Source organism: Sorex araneus, chromosome 1 (genome assembly GCF_027595985.1).
Source record: "Sorex araneus isolate mSorAra2 chromosome 1, mSorAra2.pri, whole genome shotgun sequence".
NCBI classification, from domain to species: domain Eukaryota; kingdom Metazoa; phylum Chordata; class Mammalia; order Eulipotyphla; family Soricidae; genus Sorex; species Sorex araneus.
This window is the reverse complement of record NC_073302.1, coordinates 313,974,636-313,991,957: the sequence shown is the minus strand read 5'-3', so window position 1 is coordinate 313,991,957 and position 17,322 is coordinate 313,974,636.

The window sequence follows — 17,322 nt, the reverse complement described above, 5'->3', positions numbered from 1 at the left end:
ACTGAACTCATCTCTTGGAAAAGCTAATGAGAATGCTCACTGATTTTTAAGCTGTTCTTTCAAAAGCCTCGTGGTTGGATAATTGATCTACAAGTATTACAGAATTCTTGGTTTTGTGACATTATGGCAATATACAAAGATCACTTAATTTTGTCTAGGTTAGAATATATTGAGTATCGATTTGGACTGTTATAGACATTTAAATTTATCTTTAAAAATTCATTCTTGCTGGTATATCCAGGGTGTCACTTAACGAATGGAATATCAAAACATATGCTTCGGCTGAGCCTAAAACAGTGGCTTTAAGTCACTGCTTTTTGGAGTGCAATTGCTGTGTGATACACAAGGGTGGAAAATGACTGGTCTGTCCCAGTGGTTATTAGTTAGTAATCCATTGGTCAGTGTGAGTACAAGTGCCTAGTCCTTAGGTGTAAACAGTTTTAAAGTTTAAAACTGTTTAAAACTTAAACTGGTTTAAGGCATATATTAAACAGAACATTGACTATTCTTTCTTATTTGTAAGGTATTTTGGTAATCAAGGGTTAATAATGAGTATGACACATGGGCAGGGCATTTAACTCTTTGTTCTTCCCTAGTTCTTACTTTCAAAATATTTCATACATATCACAGCTGACAATTAACATGGCTCTTTCTTGTGGAGACCATACATGGAGGTTTGAAAGGAGATTTTTTTTATTCAATAGACTGAGTTTGGGGAAGGAGTTTGTTGTATCTCCAGATAGAATTGAAAAACGAGGCTATTTTTGGAGCCCTTTTTATTCAGTTAATGTCAGCTCTATTGAAGTTCTTTGGTTCTACCCTGTTGCTTAGAAACATTTTATTAAATATTGTCAGTACTTCAATCTGATCTGATTTTTAAAGCTACTTTTATCTGTTACTGTAGAATGAGCTTTTGCTTGCCGTTTCCCCCACTAATTCCAATGTAAGTTACTTAGAGCTAATTCATTTTCATTGCTATAAGGATGTTAGTCATACTAGGACAAGTTAATGTCTCCGGTTTATTTATTTTAAGAGTATTAGATGAGGGTTGGTCTGGTAAAAGTTTTCAATAGTCAAAACAGGAACGATGGGTGTTGCTAATATTCTTTATCACTGATCCTTGGGATCTAAGAAGCAGATGCTGGATTTCAAAACCCTTACTTCACTTTTTTTCCCCAAACACTCTTCCTGGAAATGAAATTGCCTATCTGCAACTGCCTGAATTTTCGTGGTTGGAATGTTCGTGGTTAGCAATATGTCTTGGAGCTTTCTTCTTTAAAAACAGTGATCAGATTCAAATGTGCTCAGAATGTGCTGAATAGTTAGATGAACATATGATCTAGTTGAATGGGTTTTAAGATCAAGAACGGAGAATTGGAATTAAAGGGAAGATGGAAACTAATAAAACTAAGATTTTATTCCCTCCTATCACATATCTAATTTAATATGATTTTCTCAAAGAGATGCTGCATATAAAATTAATTGGGCCAGTAATTAAAATTAAACCTGAAATGATCATCTGAAAGAAGACTGAATTCTATCTTTAAAAGTAACACTGAATAATTGTGTATCATTTTTCTTAAAGCTGTATTTCACATTAATATAGGAGTCCTACAGTAGAAAGTAGGTAGATTGGTATTTTTTTCACTTAGACTGGAAGTTTTTAAAAAATCAGTTAAAGTAGGGACTAGAGCAATAGCACAGTGGATAGGACGTTTGCCTTGCATGTGGCAGACCCAGGTTCAATTCCCAGGATCCCATATGGTCCCCTGAGCATCACCAGGAATAATTTTTGAGTGCAGAGCCAGGAGTTTCTCCTGTGCATTACTGGGTGTGACCCAAAAAGCAATAAATAAATAAATTTAAAAAATAAAATAAAATCAGTTAAATTAAACTTTCCAAATGATAACCCCAATTAAACACATACACAAACTAACAAGCTTAACATACATAGTGGTCATCCTGGATTCTAATTTGTGAAAACGCAATTCTCACTGTTTCAGAAGCTCTTATCTTGCTGGATAATAGACTTCAACTTAAATCCCTAGACCTAAAATAGTAGTAGCCACTTCTAATATCTGTCTCTAATTATTAAAATGCATGTTATTCTACAGAGGTAGGGAGTAACTGGGTTGCAGGCCATTTAGCACTGTAGCACTGTTCTCCCATTGTTCATTGATTTGCTCGAGTGGGCACCAGTAACATCTCCATTGTGAGACTTGTTACTGTTTTTGGCATATCGAATAAGTTCTGTGAAATTATGTGATCTGGCTTTAGTACATGACAGGATAAATTGGATGCTGTCCATTTGATTGTGCTGTGTGGCCTGTGAATGGTGTTATAAAAATCTAAATGGTCCTTGGCAGAAAATAGTTGTCCCACCTCTGCTCTAACATAAACAGTAGGTATGCCTTCTTAATTGTTCAAGTTTTATGGGCAAAGTGACAATGTTCAAGAAAAGAGACTTAATTCATTATGAAGAGGTCTCTAAATGAGGGAGGCTAACAGAAGCACAGGCTAGAAAGAAAATATTCATATTGGTTGTAATTTTATTATGTCAATAGCACTTCTAAAAACAGATAGATCTTAGCCATGATTCACGCAGCAAAAGCTAAGAATAACTTGGTGTGGAATTACTATTTTGCCCACAGCATCTGGGTAGTTCAAACAATCTTTTGATTGTATGATTAGGCTCAACTCCAATCTGTCGAAATACTAAGGTTTAAAATAGTTATGTGGGAAACCATTGGAAATATGTCTCAACCCCTTAGAGGTTTTTACCTGGTGAATCAATACATTTCCCCCTTGACATTTGACTATTATACTCCATTGGTAAACATGAACACACAAACAGATGGAAAAACATGCTTTTTGAAATTTCATAAGAATAGTCATAATCACTGTTGATAATACTTATATTCTGGGGGTCATGATGTTTGATGGTTATATTTACTCACTGATACTTAAAACAACTGAAAATTAATGGTGAGATCTTCCTTCCAAATAAAATTAGGATAATCTAAGTGCAAAGTTATACATAAATAATAAATAGATAGAATTTTAAAACCTGAGGCTCCATATAAAATGTTAATCCCTGTATCACTGTCAACCCATTGCTCATCGATTTGCTTGAGCGGGTTCCAGTAATGTCTCCATTGTGAGACTCATTATTACTGTTTCTGGCATATCAAATATACCATGGGGAGCCTGCCAGGCTCTGCCGAGCGGGTGGGATACTCTCGGTAGCTTGTTGGACTCTCCGAGAGGGATGAAGGAACCAAACTCGGGTCGGCCGCATGCAAGGCAAACGCTCTACACGCTGTGCTATCACTCCAGCCCTATATAATAATTTATAACTTTTACATTTCATGAAGTCAGAATGTACAGTATATTCTCTTAGTTTCTCTTTTTCTCTTCTCTCCCTTAATCCCCCCTCTCTTTCTCTCTCTCTCTCTCTCTCTCTCTGTAAGGTAGTTTTTTTTTAAATTTTTATTATATCACCATGTGAAAAGATACACAGTTTTCAGGGTTATGTCTCAGTTATACAATATTCAAACACCATCCCTTCACCAGTGCCCATATTCCACCACCAGAATCCCCAGTATACCCCCCGCCCCCCACCCCCCACTGTATAACTGATGAATTTCACTTCATTTTCTCTTTACCTTGATTACGTTCCATATTGCAAAACAAAACTCACTATTGTTGTTGGAGTTTGCCCCCAAGAAAGACAGCCTTACTAAGGAAGCATTTGATAATTGGTTTTCCATTAAAAGATTGTATGTTTTCAGTTTTCAGAAAAGGTCGCGCGGCTCAGATGTGTTCCAGTCCCGCAACCCGGAGCCGTGTTAGTTGCTGCTCAGTGTCGCCAGGGCTCCATTTGGAGAAGGCGTCCCAGCTGTACCTCCTCCGCCTGGATCCCTGGTGTTGTTGGCCCGGGTTCCCTGTAAGGTAGTTTTTATTGAATGGAGCTCACTTAGAAAGAGAAGGGGAGAGTGAAAGAGGGGAATGTTTCTGTTCAAGAGAACAAAAGAGAGGAATACATATTCAAGAGAGAGAGAGCGCTGATTTCTCCAGAGTGGAAAACAGCAAGCAGAGAATCACTGAGACAGCCAAGCGACATACAGGTTGAAGGGAGAAGGGCTTGAAAAGCAAGGCTTTCTCCCCTTGGAGTTTTGATTGTTAGTTACTGAGGTGCTGGGATTGAACCAGGGTCAACTGTGTGCAAGACAAGCACGTTATCCCCTGTTTCGGGACAAGCACATTATCCCCTGTATTATCTCTCTGGCTGCACCTGTTAAACTTTTAAGTAAAATTGTTAATGAAATGTAATTTAATGGTTGAGCTCTTTTATGTTTATCTTGTGTCAATCTTTTGTGTTTGTATAGTAATTTCTGAATTTTTCATTATGTACTCTACTAAAGGTTACTTATAGCTTAAATTTTTCTAAACTTTAAGATATATTTTCAAGTTTTATTAGAAACAATTGACCAACTTTACATCAATGTAAGTATTATATGTATATATTTTATTATATGCAAGCTACCTTTGGTGTATTCGATATGCCAAAAACAGTAACAAGTCTCACAATGGAGACGTTACTGGTGCCAGCTTGAGCAAATCGATGAGCAATGAGATGACAGTGACACAGTGAATGGAGAATGACTTTAAAACTTCCAGTAATATATATATGAAATATGAGACAACATATTGAAATATGAAATTTATTGTTTGTTTTGTTTTGTTTTGGGGCCACACCCGGTGGTGCTCAGGTTACTCCTCTTTCTGCACTCAAGAATTACTTCTGGGGGCTGGAGCGATAGCACAGCGGGTTGGGCATTTGCCTTGCATGCAGCTGACCCGAGTTCGATTCCCAGCATCCCATATGGTCCCCTGAGCACCATCAGGAGTAATTCCTGAGTGCAGAGCAAGGAGTAACCTCTGAGCATTGCCGGTGTGACCCAAAAAGAAAAAAAAAGTTACTTCTGGCAGTGCTCAAGAGATCATGTGGGGTGTGGGAATCGAACTCTGGTTGGCAGTGTGCTAGGCAAAAGAGCACTACCAGCTGTACTGTCTCTCTGACCCCCAAACCTTCCATGAGTATTATTAAGAAGAAAAATTAACATGATGGCCACTCAATACCTCTATTGCAAACTACAACACCCAAAGGAGAGAGAACAAAGGGGAATGCCCTGCCACAGAGGCAGGGTGGTGTGGGGGGATGGGGTGGGGGTGGAAAGAGGGATACTGGGATCACTGGTGTAGGTGAATGGGCACTGGTGGAGGGATGGGTAAATGATCACTGTATGAGTAAAATACAAACACAAAAGTTCATAAGTTTCTAAATGTACATCACAGTGATTCTCTAATAAAAAATTTTTTTTAAAAAGTAAAAAGAAAAATTATAAATTTGCTTGTGACTTTTAACGGCTGCCATAAAGGAGACTATTTTGGCCAGTACAAACTGACCTGGTGGGAAAATATTCCTACTAAGTAAACTCTGTTCTGCTTTCAAATCCCTGTCTGTAAAAGTAACCTCTTACCCAAGACCTGTTTGGAGGCAATAGTCTTGCTATTTTATAATCCTGTATTTGGAACTTGAGAAGTTGTATAACTTAGAAGTTGTTCTGTCATCGTCAGTTTCTCAATCCTAAGTATAGATCAGAACAAAAATGCAGGCCTGGGGATGGACTCAGAAACAGAGTCCTCGCCTTGCCCTCAAGACTCTGGGTTCAATTCCTGGCACCACAGAAATACCAACCGAAAAGAGTGGGAAGACAAATTTCTTTGGATAGGTTATTAATTAATTTAGTTAGGGAGGGATGGACTGGAGCGATCCACAGTGGGTAGGGCGTTTGCCTTGCACGCGGCCAACCGGGGCTCGATTCCTCTGCCCCTCTCGGAGAGCCCGGCAAGCTACTGAGAGTATCTCTCCCACACGGCAGAGCCTGGCAAGCACCCCATGGTGTATTCGATATGCCAAAAACAGTAACAACAAGTCTCACAATGGAGATGTTACTGGGTGCCTGCTCGAGCAAATTGATAAACAACGGGACAACAGTGCTACAGTTACTCTTAGACTAGAAGTTTGGCAAAGAATTTTCTTCTGCCAGTTCTAGTGAGGTGATTTACTTATATTACCCCACACACTGAAGATAGTTGAAATCTTCAAATATTTTGAAATCTTCTGATTTCTAGCAGTAACTGTGATAGTAAAAATGCTAGATTATATGTATATATACATATGTATATATAAAATTTTCATAAGCCCAAGATTCTGTAGTTATAAAACCATAAAGAATTTTCAGGGACTATAATGATAGAGGGTTGGAGCGATAGCACAGTGGGTAGGGCATTTGCCTTGCATGTGGCTGACCCAAATCCGATTCCTCTGCCCCTCTTGGAGAGCTCAGCAAGCTACCGAGAGTATCCTGCCCGCACGGCAGAGCCTGGCAAGCTCCCCGTGGCATATTCGATGTGCCCAAAACAGTAACAACAAGTCTCACAATGGAGAATGTTACTGGGTGCCTGCTCAAGCAAATTGATCAGCAACGGGATAAACAGTGATAATGATAGTAGGAATGCTTTGATTTCAGAAAAATCCAAGTATTTTCCATAAATACATGGTTGATTAATTTTTTTGTTGTGGGGGGGTTGTCACACCAAGGAACCACGGGGCCTGTTCTTGGAGTGTTACTATGGGGTTGTTTCCAGTAGTGTTTGGAAGACCAAATTTTGCTAGGGATCCAACCCAGGCCTCCTCCACGCAAAGCACATGCACTGGCCCTTTGGGCTATTTCTCTGGCCCATATGGTCAGTGAATTTATGGAAGAAGAGTGAAGAATATATGCCTAGCAGCACATACTGCATATGGTCCCCTGAACGCTGCCAGGAGTAATACATACAATGGTTGCCTGAGCACAGAGCTAGGAGTAATCCATGAGCATAACCATGCGTGATTCCCCAAATTGCATGTATGCATACAATGGAAGTTGGACAATCTCAGTAAATGGTATTAGAAAAAAATAGATAGCAATGCAAAAGAATGAACTTGATCCCTGCCTTTTACCACACTGTAGCACTGTTGTCCCATTGTTCATTGATTTGCTCTGCTCGAGTGGGCACCAGTAATATCTCCATTGTGAGACCCGTTACTGTCTTTGGCATATTGAATATGCCACAGCTTGCCAGGCACTGCCATGTGGGTGAGATACTCTCAGTACAGTTTTCTGGGCTCTCCAAGAGGGACGGAGGAATCGAACCTGAGTTGGCTTCGTGCAAGGCAAACGCCCTACCCGCTGTGCTATCACTCCAGTCCTTTCACCACACACAAAAATAAATTCAAAATGTATTAAAGACTTGAACATAAAATCTGAAGCCACAAAACTCCTAGAAGAAAATATAAGGAGTCATTTTCTTAACTCTCTCTGTCTCTTTCTATATACGTGTATGTATATGTATACATATGTATATGTGTATATATACATATATAGTGGTAATTATATAAATTTGATGCCAAAAGCAATGGCACAAAAAAAAACAGATCATTGGCACTACTTCAAACTTAAAATTTTCTCTATAGCAAAGGAAATGAAAAATAAAGTAAAGAAGCAACCTATTGAGTGGGGGGGGGGAAATAATTTCAAATCATATACCTGATGAGGAACTAACATATAAAATATATAAAGAATTTATAGAACTCCATAGTAAAAAGAAACCAATAAAATTTGGCTTAAAAATAAGAAGGGCACTTGAAAAGACATTTTCCAAAGAAGCCTGTAGTTAGTCAACATACGAAGGTACTCAAGATCATTAATCATGAAAATGTAAATTAGTCAGGATATAAATTGGGATACCACTACAGAGCATGACATGATGGCTCCTTATAAATGGGAAAATAAAACTACATATTTTTCAACAATTTGTCTACTGAATTTTTAGCCAAAGGAAATGAAAACACTATCTTATGAGATCTCTGTACCGTCATGTTCATTGCAACATAATTTATAATACATGAAAACCATGTGTCATCAATAGAACAATGGATAAAGAAAATGGGGGTACATTTATATCTAAATCTATCTATTGATCTATACACCTAGGTCATTTCATCCCACTTTATTTAAGCACTGTGGTTCACAAAGTTGTTCATGATGATTTGTTACAGGCATTCAATATTCCAACACTAATCCCACCACCACTGTTACCTGCCTACTTTGTCTCCATTTTCCAACCACCTCTCAAGCCCGCCTCCATAGGAAGTCCACAATAATTTATTTTAAATTGCTTGTTACCACGAAGGGCTGTTATTCTTGCTCTTCCCTCTGCCTGAAAGTTCCTGACTTGGAACTTCACTTGCTTCCTTAGCTTGCTCATTTGCTACCTTCCTATTGAGACCTTTTATATCTAGATCCCTCCTGCCCTTACCTGCCAAACTTCTTTTTCTCACTAGCCTTTGTCTTAGTACATTTGACCAGTATCTTTCATCCAGAATATTCGTCGCACGAAAAAAATAATTTGGTTGTGTTTGATGCTGTATCTCCATTGCCCAGAAGAATATCTGTTGGTTACATAGCAGACACCCAACACATACTTGGTAGTAAGTTCAAGATAAGTTAGGCCTGATTATGGTGGTGTGATGCAACTTCCTGTTTCCGCACACACTTCCTTGCCACCCTTTGATGCTGTTGCAGTGACCTGCTGTTGCAGGCTGAAAGCTTGTGGTGCTTGCCTCTCGATTGGCTGCAAGCTTACACACTCACTGTGATCCCCTGAGACACAACATACCATTTCTTGTAGTGCTTGAGCATATTTTGGTTGTAGTGACCACTTAGAATTGTGCAATTTAGTTTGCGGATGTCAGACGCATCTGGCTGTGGTACTATCGGGAATTGCTCATAGTATAGTGGATCACAAGAGCAGAACCTCCAGGCTCAAGACTCGGCACGTGTGGGAAGCCTCAGGGATCAAACTTCTGGTTTTATGCATGCAAGGCAGGTGATTCAACTATTATGTCTTCTCCTTGATCCCTTGAGCCCTGTTGATCCCTGACTGCCCCCCTCCTCCACCATGTGTCATTATAAAATAATGTCTTGAACTTTGGCCAATGGAAAGAAGACTTGTGTGGTTGCGTGCATGTCATCAGGATTGTAAACGTGCTCGTATAAGGAGAAAAACAACAGACTCTGTGGACCTTGTCATGACAGCATTTTCCATGGCTATACCAACTGATTTTCTTCAGAATATTATAGTTTTCAAAATGTCTTCATTGGTCACATTCACTGTCTCTCTGAGCGTAAATCCCTCGAGGGCAAGCAACCTTCCTTATTAGAATATCACTGTGTTTCCTACACCCAGAGCAGTACCTGGCATATACACTGGTAATCTATTAATCACAATGGCTAAATGAGTGATAGCTGTGCACCATCATCATAGCTGGTTGTGGCATCAGGTTTTGATTTTCTTATATTGAAACAGAGAAATCAAAAATTTTTTGTTCTGACCTCTAAGAATATGAATGGAGAACAATGGTTCAAAAAGACAAAGAGAACAGCTTGTCATTGACCACCCGGCACTGCGGTCAGTTTGTGACTGACCCAGGGAGTTGAGTCAAAGGGATTTTGGAAGGGTAGGTTTTTGCTGAGTTGGATTTGGGTACTTTGGCATGACTATTCTCAAAGCTCTGATGCTGCCTCATCTAGCAAAGGTACAGATCTATCATAATTTGACCTGCTTCGAGTTATCTGTGCATTGGTACCATAAGACTACCAAGAGACCTGCAATGTATGCTGCATTGATCTTATGGAAGCTGAGCCTCATGTCAGCCAGGCCTAAAGAAGTAAGAATGTCCTGGAGCCAGCATAAGTGCAAATGAAATTGTATTCATGGAAAAATTCACGGATGCTTTCATGACTCTGAGATGAACAGGTTTAAACAAACTGGAGGCCATCAAAATTTATTGGGATGCTTCTACCGAACAAGTGTAAAAGGCACGTCACAGGAGATGGGGCTGAGAGTTCTTTGGTCCGCACAGTTGGGATTTTATTCTAAACTGCACCACAATGATCATGAGTCATTCAGGAGAGAAATCAATGGGGCCGGTTTCCTGACAGTGCTTGTTTGCTGTTCCCAGGAACTGCTTCTCTCTTCTCTCAAGAGGGCACTTAGACCCCCAAACCTTTTCTCCCGGCTTGTTTATTGTGCACTGCTCGTTTGCAAAGTGCTGGCTCCAGGCCCTTCCAGCTTGGAAGTGTAAGTGGGTGTTTGCTCTCACACTCTCCCAAGAATAAACGCCAGCTCTCTGGTGACTTAGCCTCCCTTCCGAAGGATGTATGTGTCTGGGGAGGCCAAGAACTTTATCCCAAGCACTACAGTTTCTATGGTGATGAAAGCCCTCTGAAACAGTAACAGAAAATAAGGGCAGATTGTTCTGAGTTTCTGAGGTCATTAATGGAAAATGTTGAAAACCAACAACCTCCCCTCTAAATCTAGTCTCAGATTGATTGAGCTTCCTTTTTCTTCCTCCCACCTTTTTTCTCCTCCTTTTTCTCTCCCTCACACTCCTTTTTTCCCTCTCCCTTTCTTCTCTCTCTCTCCTTTCTCTACTCTGTGCCTCCATTCTAGTTCTCTCTTTCTCTCTCTTTCTCTCCCATTTCTCCCCATCTCTTTATTTCTACTCCCCTCTCCTCTCTTTTTTTAAAGTTCTCTCTACTCCCTATTTTCCTACAATTAGAGCAACTAGGACTGGATGACTCAAACTCTCATTTCTACTGTCCTTAACTTTTCTTACCCTTTTTGAATAGTTGTAAATTTCAGGAGGATTGCTCCTGTGGACAGCTTGTCTATTATGTTGGGAAGGGCTGCGGCAGGTTTCAGGAGGAGACTTTCACTCAGCTCTTGCCAATGAGATGTGGGAGGAAATCCACTGGGTGTACGGCTGAAAAATATTTTCTTCCTTAAAGCAAAGACTCAGGAATAAGGAGAGATACTAGCCCTCTTGTGTTTTCTGTGTTTGAACTGCAGTTGCTTTAGGTGCTAGAGAGGAGAAGGGAACCCACACAAGGGGACCATGAGAGAACCAAGGAGAAAGTAGAACTGTTGCAGACAGGAAGATTCTTAGTGCCAGTAAATGCTGAATTTAGTCAGTCTCAGCAACATCCTCATGTTTATTTTGACTTGGGTTTATCTGTGATTGACAGCTCAAAGCATCCTAGCTAAGACATTTTATTTTAAATTGTTTGTTCAGTACGTCTGTATAATTCTTCTTTTTCCCATTGGTTTGGGATTTTTTAAAAAAACTGTAGTTGTGATAAGATAATACAATAGTGTTAATTTTTATGGTTTGGATGTATAACGTGATTGCCTTCCCCCCCCCCTCCACCAGTGGCTCTTCCCCTCCCACACTGTCCATACACCACTTCTCTTCTACTTTTCTCCCTTTCACCCCAGTGCTTGGTAACCATCACTCATAGGGTCTATTTTCTTGTTTTGTTTCCCTCTGTACCACCAAGATCACCTGACATTTGTCTTTCTTTTTTTGACTTAGTTTGCTTAAGATGATGTCCTCTAGTTTCATCCATGCTGCAGCAAAACCAGAAGACTTCATCTTTTCTTATAACTTATTATTATTTGGGGGCTGGAGCGATAATACAGTGGGGGGTATATCTGCTTTGCCAGCGGCTAACCTGGGTTTGATCTCTGGCACCACTTATGGCATCCTGTGCCCCTTGTAGGAGTGATCCCAGAGCACAAAGCCAGGAATAAGCCCTGAGCACTGTTGGGTCATGCCCCCAAACAACAACAACAAGATAGAAATAACTGCTTAGTATTTGGTTGTGTGCAGATATATACCATAATTTTCCTATCCATTTACCTATTATTGAACGTTTGGATTGTTCCCACTTCCTGCCTATTATACTTAGGATTGCTATGAATGTAGCCGTGTATAGAACTTTTCAAATTAATGTTTTTATGTTCTTGGGTAAATGCCAAAAGTGGAATCTCTGGGTCATGTGTAAGCTTTATTCTTACTTTTATGAGAAGGGTCAAACTGTTTTCAATGGTAGCTGAACTGACTCACATTCCCACCAGCAGTGAAGGAGTTCTTTTTTCACTAACCTGGGTTACTTCCAGTCTTTTTGATGTATGCATGACATTCTCACATGCAAGATGATATCTCATTGTCATTTTTGATTTGCATTTCTTTGATAGTATTGGTTCTACATATAGTACTGAAAAACAGTGTCTATATTCTCAACTTATAAAATGCCATTGCATATTTCCTAACACAGAAGCTCTTAAAGTCCTGATCTGTGAAGGAATACAAGGGTAAGAGGATATTTGGTAATTACAAATGTCCTGAAAAAAAACATTTCTGTTTAGTCACATGTCTCCATATATAGATGTGTCAATTTTAAGGAGCTAAAATGGACTTTCAAAAATTATAATAATAATTATAACTGTTTCAGATGTTCCATTGTCTTTGTGTTCTATTTCTTTGATTCTCTTTTTTTATTTTTTAATTTTATAAGTTCACTGTCACTGTCACTGTCATCCTGTTGCTCATCAATTTGCTCGAACGGGCACCAGTAACGTCTCCATTGTGAGACTTGTTACTGTTTTTGGCATATTGAATACTCCACGGGTAGCTTGCCAGGCTCTGCTGTGTAGGGGAGATACTCTCAGTAGCTTGCCAGGCTCTCCGAGAGGGAAGGAAGAATCGAACCCGGGTCAGCCTCGTGTAAGGCAAACACCCTACCTGCTGTGCTATTGCTCCAGCCCATTTTATAAGTTAGTTCATAATATTTGATTACATTTAATATTCAAACACCAATCCCACCACCATTACACCTTCCCACCACCAAATTCGGGATGTTTCCATCCCAAGCCTCAATCCCTGTCCCAAAACAAACCGAAGGAATATATTTTGTATTATCTGTTATGAAGAACTGTTGAACATGCTTACAAAAAAGTGTTCATATAGGAAACAGTGTGAAGATTGTTCTATTTTGTCAGGAGCCATTAAGACATTCCATAGGATATCACTAACATGTTGTTAAAGTTCAGGTGATGTGAGCTTTGGTGCATATATCAGAAAATATGTACATATGCTTATATATATATATTTCCCTCTATTATTTGTTGCCTACTGTCTGAACCCCATCAAATGTGTGGTAATTATGGAAAATGGGTAGGGAGTGTCTTATGAAGTTTCCAGAAATATATTCATGTGAGGCCAGGCCTGAGCATGTGGGGTGCGACCTTGAGTGTGGTGGTGGTTGGGTTGTGGGGGTCAGTTGCTGGGACTGGGTCCCTTGAGGCAGGGAGGGCTCTCACCCACCCCCCTCTGGGGCACCCTGAGTGAAAACAGACTGGTGCGGAGTCTGGTGGCATGGCTATGGGGGCCTCATTTTATGCTCCCTTCCGGGAGAAGCAGCCATTTGTCTATTTCTTCGATTCTCTTTGTCATCCAACTTAAGATGTTTCATTTACTTTTTTTAAAAAGTTTATAATTTGTATCAAGTAGTTCACAATATTTGATTACATTCAATATTCAAACAGTTTCATTTGATTTTAACTCTCTCACTTTTCATTTATTTGTTTGGGGGCTACACTTGGCAGTTCTCATGGGTAAATTCTGGCTCACACTCAGGAATTACTCCTGGAGGTGTTCAGGAGACCATATGGGATGCTGGGGATAGAACCTGGGCCAGCTGCTTTCAAGGCAAGCACCCTACCTGCTATATTATCTCCCCAGCCCCTCACTCCCACTTTCTTACTCCCCAAACAATGTTATCAGATCCTTAATGATGCCATCTGAGAAATATATGTTACCTCCCTCATGTTTCTAAGGTAATTTAGGCCTTCTCCAAAAGCTCAACAAATAGCCTCTGCTCTGTCTCATCTATCATTCAAGGAAGATTAGGGCCATCTCTCGTCAGTGAGTTTGCATTGCTTAGGGATAACATCTAAGTCCTATATCTGGAGTGACAGCAGAACGGGTAGGGTGTTTGCCTTGCACGTGGCCAACCTGGATTTGATTCCTGTGTCTTTCTCAGAGAGCCCAGCAAGCTATCGAGAGTATCTCGCCCGCATGGCAGAGCCTGGCAAGCTTCCCATGGAGTATTCAATATGCCAAAAACAGTAACAAGTCTCACAATGGAGACGTTACTGGTGCCCGCTCAAGTAAATCGATGAGCAACGGGATGACAGTGATATCTGGGTTAGTCTTCTTGTTCCCAAGAATGTTCTCGCACAGACGGTCCCAGACTCCCCCTCACTGCTGCTGATGTCCTGGGTCTAGCCCAAGAGAAGATCCCTTAATGCTCTTCTTCTTCTTCTTTTTTTTTTTTTGGCTCTTAGGGTCACACCTGGTGATGCTCAGGGGTTATTCCTGGTTCTGCACTGAGGAATTACTCCTGGCAGTGCTTGAAGGACCATATGGGATGCCGAGGATCAAACCTAAGTCAGCCACATGCAAGCCAAATGCCCTACCTTCTGTACTATTGCTCTGGCCTCTTATTGTTCTTTTATAGTCATTTATTAAACCTATCATGTACTTTCTAGAATGGTAAATTTCGTAAGGAGATAAACCATCTTTACCCTTTTGTTTTCTCTTTGGAGTCTTATATTCTTTATTATTTCAACTACCCAGTGAGTAAAGTTGAGTTACTATAGAGACAAGCTTTCTGCTGAATTCTGTTTTCTCAACCAAACTATGTCATCTGGAGTAAGATATAATAATATTTTGAATAAGAGGAGCATGTATTTGGTTTGGCTGGTCAGTTATTTGCTACATGAAAGACAATTATTTAGTGTACAGTGAATTCATATTCATAATAATTATAAATTTGATAACTAACTTTGTTTTCTATTTCAGAGATATTCATAATCTAAAAGTTCAAATAACATATATACTTCAGGATTATTCTCTTAAACTTATAAGTGATTTTTAGGCCTCAAATATGAAGATTATCACCTGAACTGTAATTATTTTTACTTACTAAAAATATTCCACTTTGGTAAGCCTTAAGAGATAGTGCAGTGCGGGTAGGAAACATCCTTGTACATAGCCAACTCAGGTTTGATCTCTGGCATTGCATTTAATTCTCTGCGTACTACCAAGAGTAATTCCTGAGCACAGAGCCAGGAACTCTGAGCATCACTGGATGTGGCCCCCAAACAAAAATTTTAAATGTAAAATTCTGGGGGTGGAGCAATAGTACAACATGTAGGGAGTTTGCCTTGCATGCAGCTAACCTGGGTCAGTCCGCAGTATCCTATATGGTCCCTTGAACTCAGCCACGAGTAATTACTGACTGCAGAGCGAGGAGTAACCCCTGAGCATCAACAGGTGTAACCTATTACCCAAAAATCCAAAAAGTCAAAAACATCTCTTAATTCACTTTACAAGGAGAAAAGAATTCTTGTATCAATACCAAGATGAAACATAATTTTCCAAACAAATACCTATTTCCCCACCCTGCCCCCACCAATTCCCACCTGTAGACAAACTTTTTGTCTTTTATCTTACCCATGTTGTGGTGCATTGCTAATCTCTTGAAGGTATCATGATGAAATGAACAATCAACCAGTTACCAATTTACACAAAGGAAATTCTGCTGGGCCTCAGGAATCTGTAATCATCTAGTCTGCTGTAAATCAATGCAGAACACTCCCATGCATAGGGGGACTCTGAAAAAATAGCTATGATTACTCTCCACATGCTTTTTTGGGGGGGGCGTCATACCCGGTGATGCACAGGGATTACTCCTGGCTCTGGATTTAGGAATAACTCCTGGGGGTGCTCGGGGAACCATATGGGATGCTAGAAATCGAACCCGGGTCGGCTGTGTGCAAGGCAAACGCCCTACCTGCTGTGTTATCGCTCTAACCTCCCTCCACATGCTATTACCCTTGATTCCCCCATACTATTTAGTGTAAATTTAATATACAGTGTAACACAGAAGTAGACTTAGATCTTATTAGATCAGGAAAACTGCATAGTAAATGTGCTCTATTTATTTCCATGGACATATTGCTTATTTAGTAAGAAGATAATGTAACTCAATACCACAATAGAATTCCTTCTGATTCAGTTTAAGGACAGATTACAAAGTAAGCACTTAGTAATTGGTAAAATTAAATTCCTGAGTAATGAGAACAACTAAGATTTTGTTTGTACATTATTATCAAAGTAAAAAAAAATAAACCAGACCACCCCCACTTCAATCCTGTCCATATCTGGAACTAAAAGTTTATCAGATTATGATTAAAGAGGTCAAGTGGAGCTCAGAGAAACACAGCAAATAATTAGAGAGAACAATTTACAAGGAGAGTTCAAAGGATTTCTGCTGTGTAGTTAAATAATACCTAGGTTTGAGCCTCTCATGACTGCAAATGCAAGAAAAGAGGATTTACAGTGAAACTGGGCAGAGCTGATGTTATGTAAGGAAGCAATAGCCTAGTACCACTGTCTGGTGCCAGGTTCCTGGAGAGCTCTGAGACCCTTCTCACATCTGAATCACTGATGCTGAGAATTGGAAGAACCGGTTCAAGCATGCCTGGCAAAGTGACCACAAGTGGACTCCATAGATAGAACTTTGAAAACTGGATTCACCCCCCCACACACACACACATGTCTATACTGTCTATTATTATTCCGCAGAATGGTAAGATAGTAGAGAATCCAGACAAAAACTAGCCAATGTGGTTTTTGAGCCCATTTCGGTTCCAGGTGGGGTGTCATGGAGGATGTGGAAGGGGACAGGGAGATTTTCATGATTGCAGATATCAGTTCCACGATGTTGAGATCTTGTGTGTGGTGCAGCGTGCTGTGGTCCGGCTATGATAAAACATCCCCTTGAATTTCCTTATTTACCACTTCTCAGGATTTTTGAACACTCACAACCCACTTGACACTCTACCTCCTTTTTGACTTTTTGCCAAGGGAAAACTGTACTACGAGTGCGTACTTGTGTACACACACAAAAATGTTTGCAGGGATGGGGCTGGAGCGATAGCACAGCAGGGAGGGTGTTTGCCTTGCACAAGGTCAACTCGAGTTTGATTCCCAGCATCCCATATGGTTCCCCAAGCACCGCCAGGAGTAATTCCTGAGTGCATGAGCTAGGAGTAATCCCTGTGCATCGCCAGGTGTGACCCAAAAAGAAAAAAAATGTTTGCAGGGGTGATGGAGGAAGTGTCTACAAGGGAGCATAGGTGTATTAGAAGCTTGAGGTCTCTAAGAAAAGCCTGTTCTGTGGGGAATAAAACCTGTCAACCCTCAAATATATCTCTTCAGCATAAGGATTATTTCACAAG